The sequence below is a fragment of the Chlorocebus sabaeus genome, chromosome X, assembly GCF_047675955.1.
Source record: "Chlorocebus sabaeus isolate Y175 chromosome X, mChlSab1.0.hap1, whole genome shotgun sequence".
Lineage (NCBI taxonomy): Eukaryota > Metazoa > Chordata > Mammalia > Primates > Cercopithecidae > Chlorocebus > Chlorocebus sabaeus.
In genome coordinates this window covers 103407129-103431233 of record NC_132933.1, presented here as the reverse complement: position 1 = coordinate 103431233, position 24105 = coordinate 103407129, and the positions used below count along the sequence as shown (strand labels likewise).

Here is a 24105-nt window from a genome sequence, read left to right as displayed (position 1 = left end):
CAAAGCTGTCAGTTCTCTTGAAACTGCTTTGTGGGTTCAATGCAAATCCAACCACAATTCCAATAGAGTTTTGCCTGTGTGCAGATCATGACACATTCTTAAATTTATGTAGAAGTGCCAAGACTAGCCAGGACACATACTTATTGTGGTATATTCAGATGGCACGATATTTTTGCAAGAGTAGACAAGTAGACCAATAAAAGACTATTGATCTCAGAAACAGTGGAGACACACTCATGTGTAGACACAGAACTGGTGACCAAGCAGGTGTCTTAGATCAGTGGGGGAATGATTGGATTTTGAATAAATACAACAATTGGTTACCTGCATTGAAAAATACGAACTTGGATCCCTACTTTACAACACAAATAAAAATAATTCTAGGTGGGCTTAAAGCCTAAATGTGAAGGGCAAAACCAAAGCGCTTTAAGAATACAATAAGGCAGAGCCAGGCCCCGTGGCTCACTCTTGTAATCCCAGCACTTTGGGAGGTCGAGGTGGGCGGATCAGGAGTTTGAGACCAGCCTGGCCAACATGGTGAAACCCCGTCTCTATTAAAAATACAAAAATTAGCTGGGCATCCACCTGTAGTCCCAGCTGCTTGGGAGGCTGAGATGAGACAATCGCTTGAACTCAGGAGGCAGAGGTTGCAGTGAGCCGAGATGGCACCACTGCACTGCAGCCTGGGCAACAGATCGAGACTCCATCTCAAAAAAAAAAAAAAAAAAAAAAAATACAATAAGGCAAAATACCTTCGTATACTCATGGTAGCAAAGTTTTCCATCATGACACAGAAACATTAACCATAAATGAAAATTATGAAACATTCAGTGACTTTAAAATTAGGAATGTCCTTTGACCAAAAGACACCACAAAGAGAGTGAAAACATTATGTAGTAGGTTGCTATGAATAAAAGCAAAACAAAACAAAAAAAGTGAAAACACAAGTGACAAATTGGGAGGAGATAATGGAATCATATATAACTGATGAAGGGCTCAAACCTGGAATACATTAAGAAAAACTAGGTGTGCCAATAAGCATCTAAATAAATTGTGGTGTATTCACAGAATGGAATATTGTATAATGAGAATAGAAGATCCATAACTGCAGAAAAGCATACAGATGAATCACAAAAAGCCAAACAAAAGCTTCCACACTGATCCATTTATGCGAAGTTCTCAAGCAGGCAGAACTCATGAATTACCACCTAAGTGGTGACATTGTAAAGAAAAGCGAGGGGCTGATTACCAGAGTCAGGATAGTGTTCACTTCTGGCAGAGAGAGGGATGTGGCTGAGAAGGGGCCCGGAGGATTTCTGGGATGTCAATAATGGTTCACTGCTTGACCTGGAAGACTGTTCATGGATTTGCAATTTATTCATCGTCATTAAAACAGATTTATGGACCAGGTGTAGTGGCTCACACCTGTCATCCCAGCACATTGGGAGGCCGAGGCAGGCAGATCACTTGAGGTCAGGAGTTCAAGACCAGCCTGGCCAACGTGGGGAAACCCTGTCTCTACTAAAAATATAAAAATTAGCCGGGCGTGGTGGTGGGCGCCTATAATCCCAGCTACTTGGGAGGCTGAGGCAGGAGAATCACTTGAACCCAGGAGGTGAAGGTTGCAGTGGGCCGAGATCACACCACTGTGCTCCAGTCTGGGCAACAGAGCAAGACTCTTGTCTCAAAAAAACAACAACCCCCCCGCCCCATACATTTAGGTTTTATACACTTATGCACAGACCTCAAAAGTGAAGCAGAGTGCAGTGGGAAGTGGGAGTAGCGTGAGTGTCTGAGACTCCTGCGCACAGGCTTGCAGAGACTTCAGCCTCCTGGTGTGAACCACACAGTGTAGGCGGCCTCCTTCCTGCAGAACCATCCCTGGGCTCCGGGTCTTGCCTTCTGTTTGTGGAGATCGCCTGGTGGGGAATCCTCTATCGTCTGCCCCCGACACCAGCCATAGAGCGGGGCCTCTCGGGATGGATAGGACCTGCCCATTTTGTCCTCAGATGATGGAGTCCATCTCCCCTCAGGCCTCATTCACACCCACAATAGCCCAGGACATATGGACTTTGGGGCCTGGTGGGCCTCATAAAAGCCTGGAACCCCAAGCCCTGGTGGTGTGACCTTGGGCAAGTCACCTGCCCTCCACCAGCCTCCGTTCCCCATTCATAAAGGGGGCTTATGCCTGCCAAGCAGGGTAGGTGCAGGCTTTGGGGAAAACGTGTGTACTGCCCTCCTCCTGAGCCCACGTTAGACAGGTCTTGTAGTCAAGGCAGGGTAGGAGGGTGGACAGGAGCAGGGGCTGGAGCGACACAGGTTGGGACTAAATTGCCCTGGGTCACACGGTGGGCAAGTGACTTCAGCCTTCTGTGCCTCCCTTTGCTCATCTGTCATCAGGGTAATAACTTTCCCTCCTCACAGGGTTAAGTGAGGGAGAGGTGAGATGAGTCTTCAGTCACCGAGCAGTGCCAGGCACAGGGCAAGACACGCCCATTGTCATCCCCGATGGCTGGAGCTCTTGCAATCACTGTTATGCTCCCACCCTGCCCTCTCCCATTAATCTGTTAATGTGGTGAATTACACTGATAAGTTTGTACATCTGTCTTTTAAAATTGAGATGCAGTCTCATTCAGTCACCCAGGCTGGAGTGCAGTGGCACAATCACGGCTCACTGCAGCCTCAACCTCTGGGTTCAAGTGATCCTCTGACCTCAGCCTCCCGAGTAGCTGGGACTATAGGCACATGCCACCATGCCCAGCTACTTTTTGTATTTTTAGTAGAGACAGGATTTTGCCATGTTGCCCAGGCTGGTCTCGAACTCCTGAGCTCAAGCCATCCACCTGCCTCAGCCTCCCAAAGTTTTGGGATTACAAGCATGAGCCACTGCGTCCAGCCTACTTTTCTTTCTCTCCCTCTCTCTTTCTTCCTTCCTTCCTCCCTCTTTTCCTTTCCTTTCCTTTCCTTTCCTTTCCTTTCCTTTCCTTTCCTTTCCTTTCCTTTCCTTTCCTTTCCTTTCCTTTCCTTTCCTTTCCTTTCCTTCTTTCTTTCTTTCTTTCTTTCTTTCTTTCTTTTCTTCTTTTCCTTTTCTTTCCTTGTCTCTTTTCTCTTTTCTTTGTTTTGTTTTGTTTTGTTTTGTTTCCTTTTCTTTTCTTAACGGAGTCTCGCTCTTTCTCCCAGGCTGGAGTGAAGTGGTGCATTCTCAGCTCACTGTACCCTTGGCCCCCTGGGTTCAAGAGATTCTCCTGCCTCAGCCTTCCGAGTAGCTGGGATTGCAGGCATGCGCCACCATGCTCTGCTAATTTTTGTGTTTTTAGTAGAGACGGGGTTTCGCCATGTTGGCCAGGCTAGTCTCGAACTCCTGACCTCAGGTGATCCATCTGCTTCAGCCTCCCAAAGTGCTAGGATTACAAGCATGAGCCACTGCGCCTGGCCCTACTTTTCTTTCTAAAAATTTTAGTGGCCAGTCACTAGATAAACTCTACTTCTATCACCCATTTACAGGTGAGGGCCTTCCATGTTCTTATCGGCCCTGAGTTCAGCCCTTTGCCGAGGACTTCTTGGTCTGCCTCTCCCTCCTCCTTGTGACTAGGGCCAGCATCTTAGTTTCACAGTGGCCCCATCTCTCTGTCCTCAGCCCTCAGTCCTGCTGTCACCCACCTGCATCCTACAACCCCTCTGCTTCCCCTCCTCAGTGTTTTTTGTCCAGGGTGAGACCAAGTCCAAACCTGAGCTTCCTGCTAAGTCAAAGTGACTTTTTCCTTTCAGTCAGGGAAGCCTAACTGAAGCCTCTGGTCCCACAGTGAGGTCTTGGTGTCTCCAGGAACAGCGCAGCCATGGACGGCCACCCTACAGCGATACCTGCCTTTGTCAGCAGGGGGCATCTTATCTCCAAGATAGGGAAAGCCTCAGAGAAGACAGTCTTAAACATTCACTGCTTTGACAAACCTGACAAAAGCAAGAAATGGGGAAAGGATTCCCTATTTAATAAATGGTGCTGGGAAAATTGGCTAGCCATAAGTAGAAAGCTGAAACTGGATCCTTTCCTTACTCCTTATATGAAAATTAATTCAAGATGGATTAGAGACTTAAATGTTAGACCTAAAACCATAAAAACCCTAGAAGAAAACCTAGGTAATACCATTCAGGACATAGGTATGGGCAAGGACTTCATGTCTAAAACACCAAAAGCAACGACAACAAAAGCTAAAATTGACAAATGGGATCTAATTAAACTAAAGAGCTTCTGCACAGCAAAAGAAACTACCATCAGAGTGAACAGGTAACCTGCAGAATGGGAGAAAATTTTTGCAATCTACTCATCTGACAAAGGGCTAATATCCAGAACCTATAAAGAACTCAATCAAATTTACAAGAAAAAAACAACCCCATCAAAAAGTGGGCAAAGGACATGAACAGGCACTTCTCAAAAGAAGACATTCATACAGCCAACAGGCACATGAAAAAATGCTCATCATCACTCGCCATCAGAGAAATGCAAATCAAAACCACAATGAGATACCATCTCACACCAGTTAGAATGGCAATCATTAAAAAAATCAGGAAACAACAGGTGCTGGAGAGGATGTGGAGAAATAGGAACACTTTTTTTTTTTTTTTTTTTTTGAGACGGAGTCTTGCTCTGTATCCCGGGCTGGACTGCAGTGGCCGGATCTCAGCTCACTGCAAGCTCCGCCTCCCGGGTTTACGCCATTCTCCTGCCTCAGCCTCCCGAGTAGCTGGGACTACAGGCGCCCGCCACCTCGCCCGGCTAGTTTTTTTTGTATTTTTAGTAGAGACGGGGTTTCACCGTGTTAGCCAGGATGGTCTTGATCTCCTGACCTCGTGATCCGCCCGTCTCGGCCTCCCAAAGTGCTGGGATTACAGGCTTGAGCCACCGCGCCCGGCCAGGAACACTTTTACACTGTTGGTGGGACTGTAAACTAGTTCAACCATTGTGGAAAACAGTGTGGCGATTCCTCAAGGATCTAGAACTAGAAATGCCATTTGACCCAGCCATCCCATTACTGGGGATATACCCAAAGAATTGTAAGTCATGCTGCTCTAAAGACACATGCACACGTATGCTTATTGTGGCACTATTCACAATAGCAAAGACTTGAATCGACCCAAATGTCCATCAGTGACAGACTGGATTAAGAAAATGTGGCACATATACACCTTGGAATACTATGCAACCATAAAAAAGGATGAGTTCATGTCCTTTGTAGGGACATGGATGCAGCTGGAAACCATCATTCTCAGCAAACTATTGCAAGAACAGAAAACCAAATACCACGTGTTCTCACTCATAGATGGGAATTGAACAATGAGATCACTTGGACACAGGAAGGGGATCATCACACACTGGGTCCTATTGTGGGGAGGGAGTGGGGGAGGGATAGCATTAGGAGATATACCTAATGTAAATGCAGAGTTAATGGGTGCAGCACACCAACATGGCACATGTATACGTATGTAACAAACCTGCACGTTGTGCACATGTACCCTAGAACTTAAAGTATAATAATCAAAACAAAACAAAACAAAACAAACAAAAAAAACCATTCACTGCTTGTAGGGTCACAGGCCTCAGGGTACATGAGCTGCATGCTGGGTGTCCCTCGGAGCCTCCCTCTATGCATGTGGACAGGTGGGGGCAGCCGAGGGCCTGGCTTTTTTTTTTTTTTTTTTTTTTTTTTTTTGAGGCGGAGTCTCACTCTGTGGCCCAGGCTGGAGTGCAGTGGCCAGATCTCAGCTCACTGCAAGCTCCGCCTCCCGGATTTACGCCATTCTCCTGCCTCAGCCTCCCGAGTAGCTGGGACTACAGGCGCCCGCCACCTCGCCCGGCTAGTTTTTTGTATTTTTTAGTAGAGACGGGGTTTCACTGTGTTAGCCAGGATGGTCTCGATCTCCTGACCTCGTGATCCGCCCGTCTCGGCCTCCCAAAGTGCTGGGATTACAGGCTTGAGCCATCGCGCCCGGCCGGGCCTGGCTTTTACTGTTGTTCAGGGTCTTCTACAGATGGCTCTCCTCCTCCTCTTTCTCTTTCCTTCTATCAGGAACTCATTTCCATCACTAAAGAGAGGTTCTCATATTTTTAATCCTCTTTATCTCACTTAAAGGGTCCATTATAGGATTTTTCCACAAGATGCACTGGCTCTGAGGCCTGTGGCCGGGGCAGGTCAGGCTATATAGGTTGGCCAGGTTGGCCAGGTTTGCTGAGGGTACCAGCCTGGATCCTGAAGACACTGGAGACAGCCCCAACAGAGCCTGGGGCTCAGGAAAAGGCCACCAACCCCCCAGCCCGATCCTCAGCTCCACCTTCACCCAGTCCTCTCCCAGGGCCTGAATGCCAGGTCTAGAAGCTCCAGACGTGGTGGTCTGGGGGAGACACGGGCCGGGAGGATCCCTCGAAAGAGGAGGCAGGAGACAATCTCTGTACGGCTTGAGGGGGTGCACAGCTGTGGGGTGAGGCACGGCCCACCCAGCACAGGCTTACTGACCTGCTGTGCAGCTGCAGGCCCAGCTGCTGCCCTCAGTCACCTCACCTGTGCAATGGGCATCATTACACCCCCGACATGCAGGAGATGCTCGTGAATGGAGGGGAGCCGAGGCACTGAGAAAGCAGATTTGGCCCAAAAGGAGGAGGAGCAGGTCAGGGTTGGTGGGAAAGGACGGATGCGGCCACCTTAGGCATGGCCAGGGGCTGCCTTCCTCAAAGTGCTCAGGACAGTCAGGTGGGGGAAGTTCTGAGTCTATGAGCAGAACCGTGGGCTGGGGACCAGGCGAGGTTGTCTCTGTAATGTTCTGGGGTGGCCAGCCACTGTGCCACTGTTCCTTCCTGTTTGTCCTCATCTCTGCCCATGGGGAGCCCCAAGATGCTCCAAGAGCTCACAGTGAGCTCACTGTGAGTTACTGCGACCCACATGCCGTCATTAGAGCCGTGTGTCATCATCACGACAGCCACCAGGTTAGCACTTGGGTAATTTATCCAAATAATGACTCACCTGTTCTGACGTGATTTGCACGATATGCCCTCATTTATTATTATCCTCCTATTAGGATGTTTAGGTAGTGTTCGATTTACTTTTTTACCACTATAAACTACCTGTGGTGAGCATTGTTTCCCATACACGTAAACTTGGGAGACACACAGGAAAGTTTATATAGTAAAACTATTTGTAATAGCAAAATACTGGGAAAAAACCAATTATACATCATCAGGAACCGCATAAGTAAATTGTGCTATATTGACATCATGGAATACTACACAGCTATGAGATGGAGTGAACTAAGGTACACAAAGACACAATGTTAAGTGAAAGAAGCCAGATACAAAAGAGGAGATGATATATGCTTTTCATATATGGCTTAAAACCAAACAAAATTAGTATTTAGGCATACATACACCTGTGTTAAAACAGTTTTACAGAAAACAAGGATTCTGGCCAGGCACGGTGACTCATGTCTGAAATCCCAGCACTTTGGGAGGTCGAGGTGGGAGGATCACTTGAGTTCAGGAGTTTGAGACCAGCCTGAGCAACATGGCGAACCCCATCTCTACAAAAAATACAAAAATTAGCTGGGCATGGTGGCATGTGCCCATAGTCCCAGCTACTCGGAGGCGGAGGAGGGAGGATTGCTTGAGCCTGGGAGGCAGAGGTTGCAGTGAGCCAAGATCAGGCTACTGCACTCCAGCCTGGGTTAAAGTATGAGACCTTGTCTCAAAACAACAACAACAACAATAACGACAACAACAACAAGCAACCAAACAAGCAAAACCCCACACAAGGATTTTCAACTGCTTGATTGATACAATTTAAAAAATTTAGGCCAGGCGTGGTGGCTCACGCCTGTAATCCCAGCACTCTGGGAGGCCGAGGCAGGCAGATCACGAGGTCAGGAGATTGAGACCATCCTGGCTAATACGGCGAAACCCCATCTCTACTAAAAATACAAAAAATCAGCCAGGCGTGGTGGCGGGCGCCTGTAGTCCCAGCTACTTGGGAGGCTGAGGCAGGAGAATGGTGTGAACCCGGGAGGCGGAGCTTGCAGTGAGCCAAGACTGCGCCACTGCACTCCAGCCTGGGCGACAGAATGAGACTCTGTCTCAAAAAAAAAAAAAAAAAAAAAGAAAAGGAAAAATTTGTTTAAAAAATTGTCACAGTAGAATTGACTTTGGGGGAGTTTCTGTGAATTTTAATAAGTGTAGATTCATGTAACCACCCCTGTAATCAGTATTCAGAACAGCTCCATCACCCTAAAGAACTCCATTGTGTCTCCCCTTATAGTCACTCCCTCCCCTCATCCCCTCACCCACGCAACACTCTATCACTACATTTTTTTTTTTTTTTTTTTTGAGACAGGGTCTCACTCTGTTGCCCAGGCCGGAATGCAGTAGTGCGATCAACAGCTCACTGCAGCCTTGACCTCCTGGGCTCAAGTGATTCTCCCACCTCAGCCTCCCGAGTAGATGGGACTACAGACACATGTGCCACCACACCCAGCTAAATTTTGTATTTTTTGTAGAGATGGGGTTTCGCCATGTTGCCCAGGGGTCTCGAACTCCTGAGCTCAAGTGATCCGCCAACCTCTGCCTGTCAAAGTGCTGGGAGTACAGGCGTGAGCTACTGCAGCTGGTCAGGCCTTTCAATTATAATGTTGAATAGCAGGAGTGAGAGTGGATATTCTTGCCTCATTTCTGATCTTAGGGAGAAAGCATTTAGTTTTTCTCTATCAAGTATGATCTAAGCTGGGCACGGTGGCTCATGCCTGTAATCCCAACAGTTTGGGAGGCTGAGGGGGGTAGATCATGAGGTCAGGAGATCGAGACCATCCTGGCTAACATGGTGAAACCCCGTCTCTACTAAAAATACAAAAAATTTAGTCGAGCGTGGTGGCGGGTGCCTGTAGTCCCAGCTACTTGGGAGGCTGAGGCAGGAGAATGTCATGAACCCTGGAGAGGTGGAGCTTGCAGTGAGCTGAGATCGCACCAGTGCACTCCAGCCTGGGCAACAGAGCAAGAATACGTCTCAAAAAAAAAAAAAAAAAAGTATGATCTAAGTTGTAGTTTTTTTGTTTTTTGTTTTTTTTGGTGCATGCTTTATATCAGGTTAAGAAAGTTATCTTTTTGTTTGCTAAGAGTTTTTTTTAAGATCATGAATCAATGTTGAATTTTGTCAGAAGCTTTTCTGCATGACTTGATATGGTTATGTGGTTCAATTACTTTCAAATGTCAATATGGTAGATTGCGTTTATTGATTTTTGTTTTATTTTTTATTTTATTTTATTTTTATTTGTTTTTTTTTTTTTTGAGACAGAGTCTCTCTGTCACCCAGGCTGGAGTGTAGTCATGCTATATCAGCTCACTGCAACTGCCTCCCGGGTTCAAGCAATTCTCATGTCTCAGCCTCCCAAGTAGCTGGGACTACAGGTGTGTGTTACCATGCTTAACTAATTTTTGTATTTTTAGTAGAGATGGGGTTTCCCCATGTTGGCCAGGCTCATCTCGAACTCCTGGACTCAAGCGATCCGCCCACCTCGGCCTCCCAAAGTGCTGGGATTACAGGCATGAGCCACTGCACCCGGCCACATTGATTTTTGAATATTGTGTCAGTTTTGCATCCCCAGGATAAGCCTCACTTGGTCATGGTGTCTTATTTTTGTACATTGGATTTGAATTGGTAATATTATGTTGAGGGTTTTCTTATGTTTTGCATCTATGTTCATGAAGGAAGTTGGACTGTACTTTTCCCATACTTTTTTCTGGTTTTGGTATCAGGGTAATGCTATTTGAGAAGTGTTTCTGTCTTTTATTTTTTGAAGAGATTTTGTAGAATTGGTATTATTTCTTCTTAGATGTTTGACACAATTTGCCAGTGAAACCATCTGGACCTGGCAACTTTATCTTCTTCTTCTTTTTAAAAAATGCTTAAAAAAATTTTTTTTTTTAAAGAGCAGTTTTAGGTTTACAGTAAACCTGAGAGGAAGGTACAGAGATATCCCGTATACCCTTCACCCCCACACATGCACAGCCTCCCCATTATCAGCAACCCTCATCAGCGTGGAGCATTTGTTACAATTGATCATTATCACCCCAAGTCCACGGTTTACATGAGGGTTCACTCTTAGTGTTGTACATTTTATGGGTTGGCTTAACTGTATAATGACATGTTTTCACCTTTATAGTATAATACAGAGTAATTTCACGGCCCTAAAATCCTCTGTGTTCTGCCTATTCATCCCTCCCTCCCCTCTAACTCCCAGTGACCACTGATCTTTTGACTGTCTCCATAGTCTTGCCTTTTCCAGAATGTCATATATAGTTGGAATCATATAGTGTGTATCTTTCACTTAGTAACATGCATTTAAGTTTCCTCTATGTCTTTTCATGGCTTGATAGCTCATTTTTACTTAGTGCTGAATAATATTCCATTCTCTGTATATACCATATCTTACTTATCCATTCCCCTACTGAAGGTCATCTTGTTCGCTTTCCAGTTTTGGCAATTATGAATAAAGCTACTTCAAACATCTGTGTGTTTGCAAAGGTATAGACTAGAAGATGAAACATAAATAAACAAACATGCATGTGCAGGCTTTTGTGTGGATGTACGTTTTCAGCTCCTTTCAGTAGATACCAAGGAGCATGATTCCTATATGGTATGGTAAGACTATGTTTAGTTTTTAAAGAAACTACCAAATTGTCTTCCAAAGTGACTGTACTATTTTGCATTTTGCCGGCAATGAATGAGAGTTCCTATTGCTCCACATCCTCACCAGCATTTGGTGTTATCAGTGTTCTGGATTTTGGCCATTCTTCTAGGTGTATAGTGGTATCTCATTGTTGCAAATTCTTTTTTTTTTCTTTTTCTGTTTAAATTTTTCTTTCTGGGGCCAGCAACATTCAGCAACTTCTCTCTTTTTTAAAAAAGGTTTTCAAGTATGAATTCAGTTTTTACTAGATACAAATCTATTCAGACTATCTGTTTCTTTCTGCTTTCTTGCTTTCCTTTGGGTTATTTGAACATTTTTTTCTTTTCTTTTAAAAAATTTTAATAAAAATATCTACAATTGTGAACTCTTTTTTTTTTTTTTTTTTTTTGAGAGAACGTCTTGCTCTGTTGCCCAGGTTGGAGTGCGGTGGCATGACCAGTGCTCACTGCGACCTAAGAACTTCCCGGGCTCAAGCAGTCCTCTGCCTCAGCCTCCCAAAGTGCTGGGATTAGAGGTGTGAGCCACCACACCCGGCCTGAACATTTTGAAGTATTTCTTTTTATTTTATCTATTGTGTTTTGGCTCTATCTTTTTGTATACTTTTTAATGTGATTCATTATCTAGGAATTAAAATATACAAACCTAACTCTTCATTGACTACTTAGAATAAATCTTTTACTATTTCACATGGAAGGTAGAAACCTTACCATCATAGAGGTCTCTTTAGTCTTCCTGCCTTTATATTTATATAATTATATTATAATTATCTTATACATTATATCCACATACCTTGAAATCCCATCACACAATGCTTTAATGAATGAATGAATATCTATATCTATATCTATATCTCTCTCTCTCTCTATATATATACATATCCTGACCTCAGGTGATCCACTCACCTCGTCCTCCCAAAGTGTTGGGTTTACAGGCGTGAGCCACTGTGCCCGGCCAATTTTTTCTTTTATAGAAATGAGATCTCATTTTGTTGTCAAGTCTGGTCTTGAACTCCTGGGCTGAAGTAATCATCCTGTCTCAGCCTCCCCACGTGCTTGGATTAAAGGTGTGAGCCACATGCCTGGTCAAATATATGTAAGTTTAATCAAATACTTGCGTTACCAGAAAAAGGGGTCCTGATCACCAGCGTGAGCCACCACGCCTGTAATCCCAGCACTTTGGGAGCATGAGGTGAGTGGATCACCTGAGGTCAGGAGTTCGAGACAAGCCTGGCCAGTGTGGTGAAATTCCGTCTCTACAAAAAATATAAAAACATTAGCTGGGCGTGGTGGCAGGTGCCTGTAATCCCAGCTACTTGGGAGGCTGAGGCAGGAGAATTGCTTGAACCTGGGAGGCAGAGGTTGCAGTCAGCTGAGATCGTGCCATTGTGCTCCAGCCTGGGCAACAAAAGCCAAACTCCTTAAAAAAAAAAAAAAAAAAAAAAAAAAAGAGATAACTTATTGAAAACTAGTCCATTACAGAGAAGGGTGTCCCCAGAAAGGAAGCAGAGGAATGCACTATCTTTGTTTTAAGTTTTTCTTTTCTTTTTGAGACAGGGTCTCGCTTTGTCCCCCAGGCTGGAGGTCAGTGGTGCGATCTTGGCTCACTGCAGCCTTGACCTCCTGGGCTCAAGTGATCCTCCCACCTCAGCCTCCTGAGTAGCTGGGACTATAGGTGCATGCCACCATGCCCAGCTAATTTTTCTATTTTCTTTTTTTTGTAGAGATGAGATTTTGTCATGTTGCCCAGGCTGGTCTTGAACTCCTGAGCTCAGGCGATCTGCCCACCTCAGCCTCCCAAAGTGCTGGGATTACAGGCGTGAGCCTTGGCCTAGTGTGTTTCTTATATAGCAGTCTTGTCTATGTAAAGACTAAAGTTATCTGTACCTCTGTGTGGTGGGCTAACAGCATGATGAAGTTTATTATTCTATTGATTTAAAGAAAACTATCCTTGACTTTCTAGTGTGTAAGTACATCAAAGCATAACTATAATTATTTTGAAAGCGTATATTGTTATGGATGTTGGGAACCCTGGACTTTCCACTGCTTTGGGAGTATGTCTTTGTAGGTATCTTTAGTCTGTTTTCTCAACTACAAACATCTTAGGACCATGTGTTGTGACTGGCCAGGAATGTGCCTTGCTAGTTTCATGATGGAGTTGATTTTAAAATGGTGTCACTCTGGCTGTCCTAGGCTCCTGGTTACATAACACTTTCACTTCTCCTGTGATTCTGATGCTACAAATGATAGATGTTTTAGCATTTTCTTACAGGTCCTTGAGATTGTATTCATTTTTCTGTCAGTCTCTTTCTCTGACTTGCTCGTATTGAACAATTTCTTTTTGTTTTAGAGACTGAGTTTCACTCTGTTGCCCACGTTGGAGTGTAGTGGTGAGATCATAGCTCACTGCAGCCTTGAATTCCTGGGCTCAAGGGATCCTCCCTTCTTGGTGTTCACAGTAGCTAGGACTACAGGCATGTATCATCACACTCAGCTATTTTTAAAGGTTTTTTTTTTTTTTTTGACAGAGTCTTGCTCCTTTCACCCAGGCTGGAGTGTAGCAGCATGATCTCAACTCACTGCAACCTCTGCCTCCCAGGTTCAAGCAATTCTCCTGCTGATTCACTTAGTAGCTGGGATTACAGGTGCCTACCACCATGCCTGGCTAAATTTTTGTAATTTTTGTTGAGACAGGGTTTCACCATGTTGGCCAGGCTGGTCTTGAACTCCTCACCTCAGGTGATATATCCTCCTTGGCCTCCCAAAGTGCTGGGATTACAGCCGTGAGCCACTGGGCCTGGGCTGTTGTTAATTTTTTTTTTTTTTTTTGTAGAGACGAGTCTCACTATGTTGCCCAGGCTGGTCTCAAACTTCTAACCTCAAGCCATCTATCTTCTTACTTCAGCCTGCAAAAATACTAGTACTACTGGTAAAAGTCACTGCTCTTGGCCAGATAGAACGATTTCTATTTATCTCTTTGAGTTCACAAACTCTTTTCTTGCTTCCATTCTGCTATTGAATCCATTCAGTGAGAATTTATTTCCATGGTTATTATATTTTCCACTTCTAAAATTTCCATTTGTTTCTTCTTTAAATATTCTTTCTTTGTGCCAGGGCTTTCTGTTTTTACTTGTTTCAAAAGTGTTCATGATTGCTTGTTTAAGCATTTTAAAAATAGCATCTTTAAAGGCTTTTCCAGATAATCCCAACATGTCTATTTAGCATTGGTGTTGGTGCATTGTCTTTCCCCATTTGAGTTCCCCTATTTTCCTGGTTTTTCATATTCTGAGTAATTTCAATTTACATGCTGGACATTTTGAATATCAGGTTATGAGACTCTTGATCTTGTGTAAATGTTATGGGGTAAGTTGGTATTTCTGTTTTAACAGGTGGTTTACCTCTCTTCACAGGCAGCCATCATGGTCCTTGTCACCATGGTGGGGCCAGGGCAAGAGAGAGCCCTGGAGGGGAAGGGGGTTCCGTTGAAGATGGAGTGAGTTTTGAGGGGAGCACTGTCTGAGGTATTTGAGTCCCAGAGGCATAGGAAACAGCAGAGGGAGGTCGGATTCCATTATCCTCAATGGGGATGGGAATCGGGGGTTTCGGGTGTGGTACTGGGAACTGCTGCCCTCTCCTGCCCCGTAGCCACGCATGCTCCTTGGGCACCTGTCTCAGTGCGCATGCTCACTGGGCGTCTTCCCGTCTGCCCCTTAGCCCACGTGGAGAACGCCAGGGAGCTGTGAGGGTGTGCAGTAGCATTCCTGCCATCTGGACACTTTTTCCTCTACTGAGATTCATCTAGTAGGTCCACAGGCCAGTCCTCCTGGAAGTTGAAGTGTGAGTGAGGGAGAGGAGGAGCCAGTGGGCTTCAGGTGAGCCCGGTGGGTCCCGTGGTGTGATGGTCTGTGGCGTTTGAGGGAGAAGGGCCTCGTGGCCTCTGAGGGAGAAGGGCCTCAAGGTCATCCTCCTCCTCCTCCTCCTCACAGTCTGTGACCAGACCATCAGCTTTGTGGTCGTTAAGGGGCCAGGACAGGGAGTAAGGTAGGCTGTGGAGGGAAGGCGGTCAGGGGCTCAGGTGAAGATGGGTGAGTACTGGGGGTGCTGTTGGAGGGATGGAAGTCCCGAGGTGCCGGGAACCCCCGACACAGGGCACATTCCTGAGTCCTGAATGGGGCCCCTGGCAGAGGCGAGGTGGGCCGCAAAGAAGGGGCCTGCAACCTGGGAACGCTGCAGGCTGGTGAGCACCCATTAGTGGTGTGGAGTGAGTAGCGCCTGAGTGAGAAGCATTGCAAGGTCTCACCTCCGCCATAGATGGTCCAGAAACAATGGGAAGGACTGGGTGAGGCTGTGTGGTTCAACCAAACTTGATTTAAGGGGGTGAATGGCCCTAGTAAGTGGGAGTGTGCCAAAAGCAGCAGTCACGGGAATTGTGATTCACTAGTGTTTTCATGTGGAGTCCACTTGTGAAACTAAACCTTATCAGAAATGTCCTCTGTCAGTGGGGTGTAGTGGCGCGTGCCTGTAGTTCCAACTACTCGGGACGCTGAGACGGGAGGATCGCTTGAGCGGGAGGTCAAGGCTGCAGTGAGCTGTGATCACAGCGCTGCACTGCAGCCCAAGCAACAGAGCAAGATCCCCCATCCAAAATAAATTTTAAAATAATGTCCTCTGCCTTTTGTCACACGCCTTAAGATGATTGCTCTGCCATCTTGACCACCGTAAGTGGCTTTGCAAGCACTCAGGAAACGTACACTCGTATGCTTAACTCTGGGACTTATTTTGAACGTATTTTCAAAATCAAAATGACAAGTTAACATTTAGCCATGGAAGTGATCGAATACAGCTATCCTCTCAGGTGCATGTTCGCAATCACAGTTTTCTTTTTGCAGTGTGAAACGTGAGTTGGTGAGGAAGATCAACCTACTGGCCTAGACCAAGACTCAGTGTAGAACCCCCTGAGGTTATTGGGCCTATGTTGGTGAGTGCTTTAACATTCGATGTTTTCTATTAGCAGAAATTAATCTTTTTGATAGTGTTGCTGTATTACTATACATACACTGATAAAAGTCTTTCATGCTGATAAAAAATGAATATGGTGTCTCACGAAGGAAACATTGATTCAGGATGATTTTTTTTTTCTCTTGTGTTCTCCAGCTTTTGCCCATGACTCCCTTCTCATGTTTGTTAATGGCAAATTGTACACATCTATTCCAACACAGAGTATAATCACTTTCAAAGTCCTTGTGGATAACTTTTCTCAGAGTAACCTTTCTATGGGTAGGGTAACCTTATTGAGCATGGAGAATAGAATTGGAGAAATGTCTTTAGGCTTAGTTATTGTCAGAAACATCTATGTATTCTGTGTACATATAATTGACATTTATGAACAAAACTTTTTTAAAAAAAATTTGTACATACATACATATTCCCTAGTCCGAGCAGTTCAGTGATGAAGAAGGGGAACCACCAAAACCTGAAGAAGGAGAACCAGCAAATCAAAGTCAGGATCCTGCACCTGCTCAGGAGGGAGAGGACAAGGGAGCATCTGCAGCTCAAGGTGAAGGAAAAGGGAAGAAGAATGTCTGTTGGGGTGTGTGTGTGTGTGTGTGTGTGTGTGTGTGTGTGATGCATTGTCATATACCAGGAACAGGAGGAAAGAAAACAATGGAAAGAATGCCTGAAAATTGACTGGAAAAGTGAAGAGGGTATAGTTTGCAGCTTACCTTAGGGAAATCCTTCACTATGATAAAATTTCTCCACTTTATGAATGAGAGAATGGAGGCTCGGGGATTGTGTTTTATCCAAGAACACTTGACTGGTGAATACAAAATTTATATTTTGTTCCAAAGTTTGTGACTTACTACCGTATGTGTTCCTGTAAAAAAAGTAACTGATTTTGCTGAAAATGCTTAAAACTCAAATGCTTTACTGTAAGGTAGCTTAGTAGTGGCCCAAGAATAGACCCATTACAGAGGGGTAGGAGCAATTCCAAAAGCCGAGTCACTGAATGTGGCCACCATTTCCTTTGATTGATATTTTTATATGGTAAGTTTGATACAAGCTGGATAAATCAGGATACTGCCATACAGGTAGCTGGTTTAGTATGATTTTTTTAAGTGACTTTTAAGAGGTGATTAAATCTTTTTGTGGTTAGAAAAACCAGAAAAGAGGCCGGGTGTGGTGGTCATGCCTGTAATCCCAGCACTTTTGGAGGCCAAGGTGGGTGGATCACGAGGTCAGGAGATTGAGACCTTCCTGGCTAACACGGTGAAACCCCGTCTCTACTAAAAATACAAAAAATTAGCTGGGTGTGGTGGGATGCGCCTGTATTCTAAGCTACTCAGGCGGCTGAGGCAGGAGAATCACTTGAACCCGGGAGGCAGAGGTTGCCGTAGCTGAGATCACGCCATTGCACACTCTGGCCTGGGCAACAAGAGTAGAACTCCGTCTTAAAAAAAAAAAGTGAGTTTAAGTCAGATTTTAAAAATCATTTTCCATTCTGTTTTTTTTTCATACTCTGATCCTGTTGGATAGAATGCATAGGATTCTGCTTTGCATGGTTTGTTTATCGTAAATCATTAAACCCTGGCCTGAGTTATCTTAAAACATCTGAATTGAGCTTTCTTTCCTACTAAGAAAGTGAGTGGGCACCCTGTTTCATGTTTGTTTTTCTACATGGAGACCTGAATATCTATTCTTAGATTCTATCAAATTCTGAATTCTCTTGCTTTTTTTAAAAAAAATTATGTTTTAAGTTCTGGGATACATGTGCAGAACATGCAGGTTTGTTACATAGGTATACACGTGTCATGGTAGTTTGTTGTACCCATCAACTCATCATCTACATTAGATATTTCTCCTAATGCTATCCCTTCCCTAGCCCCCTACCCACCGATAGGCCCCAGTGTGTGATGTTCCCCTTCCTGTGTCCATGTGTTCTCATTGTTCAACTCCCAGTTATGAGTGAGAACATGTGATGTTTGATTTTTTGTTCCTCTGTTAGTTGAGGTTTCCAGCTGAGAATGATGGTTTCCAGCTTCATCCATGTCCCTGCAAAGGACATGAACTCATCCTTTTTATGGCTGCATAGTATTCCATGGTATATATGTGCCACATTTTCTTTATCCAGTCTATCACTGATGGGCATTTGGGTTGGTTCCAAGTCTTTGCTATTGTGAGCAGTGTTGCATTAAACATACATGTGCATGTGTCTTTATGGTAGAGTGATTTATAATCCTTTGGGTATATACCCAGTAATGGGATTGCTGGGTCAAATGGTGTTTCTAGTTCTAGATCCTTGAGGAATTGCTACACTCTCTTCCACAATGGTTGAACTAATTTACACTCCCACTAACAGTGTAAAAATGTTCCTATTTCTCCACATCCTCTCCAGCATCTCTTGTTTCCTGACTTTTTAATGATTACCATTCTAACTGACCTGAGATGGTATCTCATTATGGTTTTGACTTGCATTTCTCTAATGATCAGTGATAATGTGCTTTTTTTTCATGTTGGCTGCATAAATGTCTTCTTTTGAGAAGTGTCTGTTCATATTCTTCACCTGCTTTTTCATGGGGTTGTTTTTTTCTTGTAAATTTGTTTAAGTTCCTTGTAGTTTCTAGATATTAGCCCTTTGTCAGTGGATAGATTGTAAAAAATTTCTCCCATTCTGGAGGTTGCCTGTTTACTCTGATGATAGTTTCTTTTGCTGTGCAGAAGCTCTTTGGGTTTAATTAGATCCCATTTGTCGATTTTGGCTTTTGTTGACATTGCTTTTGGTGTTTTAGTCATGAAGTCTTTGCCCATGCCTATGTCCTGAATGGTATTGCCTAGGTTTTCTTCTAGGGTTTTTATGGTTTTAGGTCTTACGTTTGAGTCTTTAATCTGTCTTGAGTTAATTTTTGTATAAGGTGTAATGAAGGGGTCCAGTTTCAATTTTCTGCATATGGCTAGCCAGTTTTCCCAACGCCATTTATTAAAGAGGGAATCTTCCCCCTTGCTTGTTTTTGTCAGATTTGTCAAAGATTAGATGGTTTTAGATGCATGGTGTTATTTCTGAGGCCTCCGTTCTATTCCATTGGTCTATATATCTGTTTTGGTACCAGTGCCATGCTGTTTTGGTTACTGTAGCCTTGTAGTATAGTCTGAAGTCAGGTAGCATGATGCCTCCAGCTTTGTTCTTTTTGCTTAGGATTGTCTTGGATATACTGGCTCTTTTTTGGTTCCATATGAAATTTAAAGTAGTTGTGTCTAATTCTGTGAAGAAACTCAATGGTAGCTTGATGGGGATAGCATTGCATCTATAAATTACTTTGGGCAGTATGGCCATTTTCATGATACTGATTCTTTCTATGCATGAGCATTGAATGTTTTTCCATTTGTGTCCTCTCTTATTTCCTTGAGCCACTGCTCAAGGAAAGATTTGTAGTTCTTCTTGAAGAGGTCCTTCACGTCCTTTGTAAGTTGTATTCCTAGGGATTTTGTTCTCTTTATAGCAATTGTGAATGGAGTTCACTCATGACTTGGCTCTCTGTTTATCTATTATTGGTGTATGGGAATGCTGGTGATTTTTGCACATTGATTTTGTATCCTGAGACTGCTGAAGTTGCTTATCAACTTAAGGAGATTTTGGGTTGAGACGATGGGGTTTTCTAAATATACAGTCACATCATGTGCAAACAGAGACAGTTTGACTTCTTCTCTTCCTATTTGAATGCCCTTTATTTCTTTTTCTTGCCTGATTGCCTTGGCCAGAACTTCCAATATTATGTTGAATAGGAGTTAGAGAAGGCATCTTTGTCTTGTGCCAGTTTTCAAAGAGAATGCTTCCAGCTTTTGCCCATTCAGTATGATATTGGCTGTGGGTTTGTCATAAATAGCTCTTATTATTTTGAGATAAATTCCATCAATACCTAGTTTATTGAGAGTTCTTTGCATGAAGGAGTGTTGAATTTTATCAAAGGCCTTTTCTGCATCTATTAAGATAATCATGTAGTTTTTGTCATTGGTTCTGTTTATGTGATGGATAACATTTATTGATTTGTGTATGTTGAACCATCCTTGCATCCCAGGGATGAAGCTGACTTGATCGTAGTGGATAAGCTTTTTGATGTGCTGCTGGATTCGGTTTGCCAGTATTTTATTGAGGATTGTTGCATCAATGTTCATCAGGGATATTGGCCTGAAATTTTATTTTTTTGTTGTGTCTCTGCCAGGTTTTGGTATCAGGATGATGCTGGCCTCATAAAATGAGTTAGGGAGGAGTCCCTCTTTTTCTATTGTTTGGAATAGTTTCAGAAGGAATGGTACTAGCTTCTCATTGTACCTCTGGTAGAATTTGACTGCGAATCCGTCTGGTCCTGGGCTTCTTTTGGTTGGTAGGTTATTAATTACTGCCTCAATTTTAGAACTTGTTATTGGTTTATTCAGGATTTGAATTCTTCCTGATTTAGTCTTGGGAGGGTGTATGTCTCCAGGAATTTATCAATTTCTTCTAGATTTTCTAGTTTATTTGTGTAGAGGTGTGTATAGTATTCTCTGATGGTAGTTTGTATTTCTGTGGGATCAGTGCTGATATCCCTTTTTATCATTTTTTATTGTGTCTATTTGATTACTCTCTCTTTTCTTCTTTATTAGTCTGGCTAGCAGTCTATCTATTTTGTTAATCTTTTCAAAAAACCAGCTCCTGGATTCATTGATTTTTTGAAGGGTTTTTCGTGTCTCTATCTCCTTCAGTTCTGCTCTGATCTTAGTTATTTCTTGTCTTCTGCTAGCTTTTGAATTTGTTTGCTCTTGCTTCCCTAGTTCTTTTAATTGTGATATTAGGGTGTCGATTTTAGATCTTTCCTGCTTTCTCCTGTGGGCATTTAGTGCTATAAATTTCCTTCTAAACACTATTTAGCTATGTTCCAGAGATTCTGGTACATTGTGTCTTTGTTCTCATTGGTTTCAAAGAACTTTATTTCTGCCTTAATTTCATTATTTACCCAGTAGCCATTCAGGAGTAGGTTGTTCAGTTTCCATATAGTTGTGTGGTTTTGAGTGAGTTTCTTAATTCTGAGTTCTAATTTGATTGCACTATTGTCTGAGAGACTGTTTGTTATGATTTCTGTTCTTTGGCATTTGCTGAGGAGTGTTTTACTTCAAATTATGTGGTCAATTTTAGAATAAGTGCAATGTGGTGTTGAGAAGAATGTATATTCTGTTGATGTTGGATGGAGAGTTCTGTAGATGTCTATTAGGCCTACTTGGTCCAGAGCTGAGTTCAAGTCCTGGATATCCTTGTTAATTTTCTGTCTCATTGATCTGTCTAATATTGACAGTGGGGTCTTAGAGTCTCCCACTATTATTGTGTGGAAGTCTAAGTCTCTTTGTAGGTCTCTAAGAACTTGCTTTATGAATCTAGGTGCTCCTGTATTGGGTGCATATATATTTAGGATAGTTAGCTCTTCTTGTTGCATTGATCCCTTTACTATTATGTAATGCCCTTCTTTGTCTCTTTTGATCTATGTTGGTTTAAAGTCTCTTTTATCAGAGACTAGGATTGCAACCCCTGCTTTTTTTTTTTTCTTTCCATTTGCTTGGTAAATATTCCTCCATCCCTTTATTTTGAGCCTATGTGTCTATTTGCACATGAGATGGGTCTCCTGAATATAGCACACTGATGGGTCTTGACTCTATCCAATTTGCCAGTCTGTGTCTTTTAATTGGGGAATTTAGCCCATTTACATTTAAGGTTAATATTGTTGTGTGTGAATTTGATCCTGTCATTATGATGCTAGCTGGTTATTTTGCCCATTCGTTCATGCAGTTTCTTCATAGTGTCAATGGTCTTTACAATTTGGTATTTGCAGTGGCTGGTACTGGTTTTTCCTTTCCATATTTACTGCTTCCTTCAGGAGCTCTTGTTAAGGCAGGCCTGGTGGCGACAAAATCTCTCAGCATTTGCTTGTCTGTAAAGGATTTTATTTCTCCTTTGCTTATGAAGCTTAGTTTGGCTGGATATGAAATTCTGGGTTGAAAATTCTTTTCTTTAAGAATGTTGAATATTGGCCCCCACTCTCTTCTGGCTTGTAGGGTTTCTGCAGAGAGATCCACTGTTAGTCTGACAGGCTTCCCTTTGTGGGACTTTTCTCTCTGGCTGCCCTTAACATTTTTTCTTTCATTTCAACCTTGGTGAATCGACGATTATGTGTCTTGGGGTTGCTCTTCTCGAGAAGTATCTTTGTGGTGTTCTCTGTGTTTCCTGAATTTGAATCTTGGCCTGTCTCACTAGCTTGGGGAGGTTCTCCTGGATAACATCCTGAAGGGTGTTATCCAACTTGGTTCCATTCTCCCTGTCACTTTCAGGTACACCAGTCAAATGTAGGTTTGGTCTATTCACATAGTCCTATATTTCTTGGAGGCTTTGTTCGTTCCTTTTTTTCTTTTTTTTTCTAATCTTGTTTTCATGCTTTATTTCATTAAGTTGATCTTCAGTCTCTGATATCCTTTCTTCCTCGTGATCGATATGGCTATTGATACTTGTGTATACTTCACGAAGTTCTCGTGCTGTGTTTTTCAGCTCCATCAGGTCATTTATATTCTTCTCTAAATTGGTTATTCTAGTTAGCAATTTCTCTAACCTTTTTTCAAGGCTCTCAGTTTCCTTGCATTGGGTAAGAACATGCTCCTTTAGCTCGGAGGAGTTTGTTATTACCCACCTTCTGAAGCCTACTTCTGACAATTCGTCAAACTCATTCTCGGTCTAGTTTTATTTCCTTGCTGACAAGGTGTTGCGATCCTTTGGAGGAGAAGAGGCGTTCTGGTTTTTGGAATTTTCAGCCTTTTTGTGCTTAGTTTTCCTCATCTTTGTGGATTTATCTACCTTTGGTCTTTGATGTTGGTGACCTTCAGATGGGGATTTTGTGTAGACGTCCTTTTTGTTGATGTTGATACTATTCCTTTCTGTTTGTTAGTTTTCCTTCTAACAGTCAGGCCCCTCTGCTGCAGGTCTGCTGGAGTTTGTTGGAGGTCCACTCCAGATCCTGTTTGCCTGGGTATCACCAGCAGAGGCTGCAGAACAGCAAATATTGCTGCCTGTTCCTTCCTCTGGGAAGCTTCGTCCCAGAGAGGCATCTGCCAGATGCCAGCCGGAGCTCTCCTACATGAGGTATCTGTCGACCCCTGCTTGGAGGTATCTCCCAGTCAGGAGGCACGGGGGTCAGGAACCCACTTGAGGAGGCAGTCTGTCCCTTAGGAGAGCTTGAGTGCTGTGCTGGGAGATCTGTTGCTCTCTTGAGAGCCGGCAGGCAGGAACATTAAATCTGCTGAAGCTATGCCTGCAGCTGCCCCTTCCCCCAGGTGCTCTGTCCCAGGGAGATGGGAGTTTTATCTATAAGCCTCTGACTGGGGCTGCTGCCTTTCTTTCAGAGATGCCCTACCCAGAGAGGAGGAATCTGGAGAGGCAGTCTGGCTATAGCGGGTTTGCCAAACGGTGGTGGGCTCTGCTCAGTTTGAACTTCCTGGAGGCTTTGTTTATACTGTGAGGGGAAAGCTGCTTACTCAAGCCTCAGTAATGGCAGATGTCCCTCCCCCGACCAAGCTTGAGAGTCCCAGGTCAACTTCAGACTGCTGTGCTGGCAGTGAGAATTTCAAGCCAGTAGATTTTAGTTTGCTGGGCTCCATGGGGGTGGGACCTGCTCAGCTAGACCACCTGGCTCCCTGGCTTCAGCCCCCTTTCCAGGGGAGTGAACGGTTCTGTCTTCCTGGCATTCCAGGCACCACGGGGGTATGAAAAGCAATTCCTGCAGCAAGCTCCATATCTGCCCAAACGGTCACCCAGTTCTGTGCTTGAAACCCAGGGCCCTGGTGGTGTAGGCACAGGAGGGAATCTCCTGGTCTGCAGGTTGAGAAGGCCGTGGGAAAAGCATAGTATCTGGGCCTGGATGCACCGTTCCTCACAACACAGTTCCTCATGACTTTCCTTGGCTAGGGGAGGGAGTTCCCCGACCCCTAGTGCTTCCCCGGTAAGGCAATGCCCCACCCTGCTTCTGATCACCTTCCACAGGCTGCACCCACTGTCTAATGAGTCCCAGTGAGATGAGCCGGGTACCTCAGCTGGAAATGCAGAAATCACCCAGCTTCTGCCTTGATCTCGCTGGGAGCTGCAGACCAGAGGTATTACTATTTGGCCATCTTGCTATTGCTGCCTTTCTTTTCTTTTTTTTTTTTTTTAAGACAGAGTCTCACTCTGTCGCCTAGGCGGGAGTGCAGTGGTGCAGCTTCAGCTCACTGCAACCTCTGACTCCCAGGCTCAAGTGATCGTCCTACCTCAGCCTCTTGAGTAGCTGGAACTACAGGCACAAGCCACTGTGCCTGATTTATTTTGTTTTTTTAATAAAAGTTTTGT

General features: G+C 44.0%; 1 long non-coding RNA gene across 1 annotated transcript; it reads left to right on the top strand.

The window, feature by feature from the left end:
- The first annotated feature begins 15481 nt into the window (after positions 1–15481).
- On the top strand, positions 15482–22860 carry LOC140710783 (uncharacterized). Its single transcript, XR_012091852.1, has 3 exons — positions 15482–15693; positions 16149–16272; positions 22707–22860. It is a non-coding gene; the product is annotated as an uncharacterized lncRNA (long non-coding RNA).
- The last annotated feature ends 1245 nt before the right edge of the window (positions 22861–24105 follow it).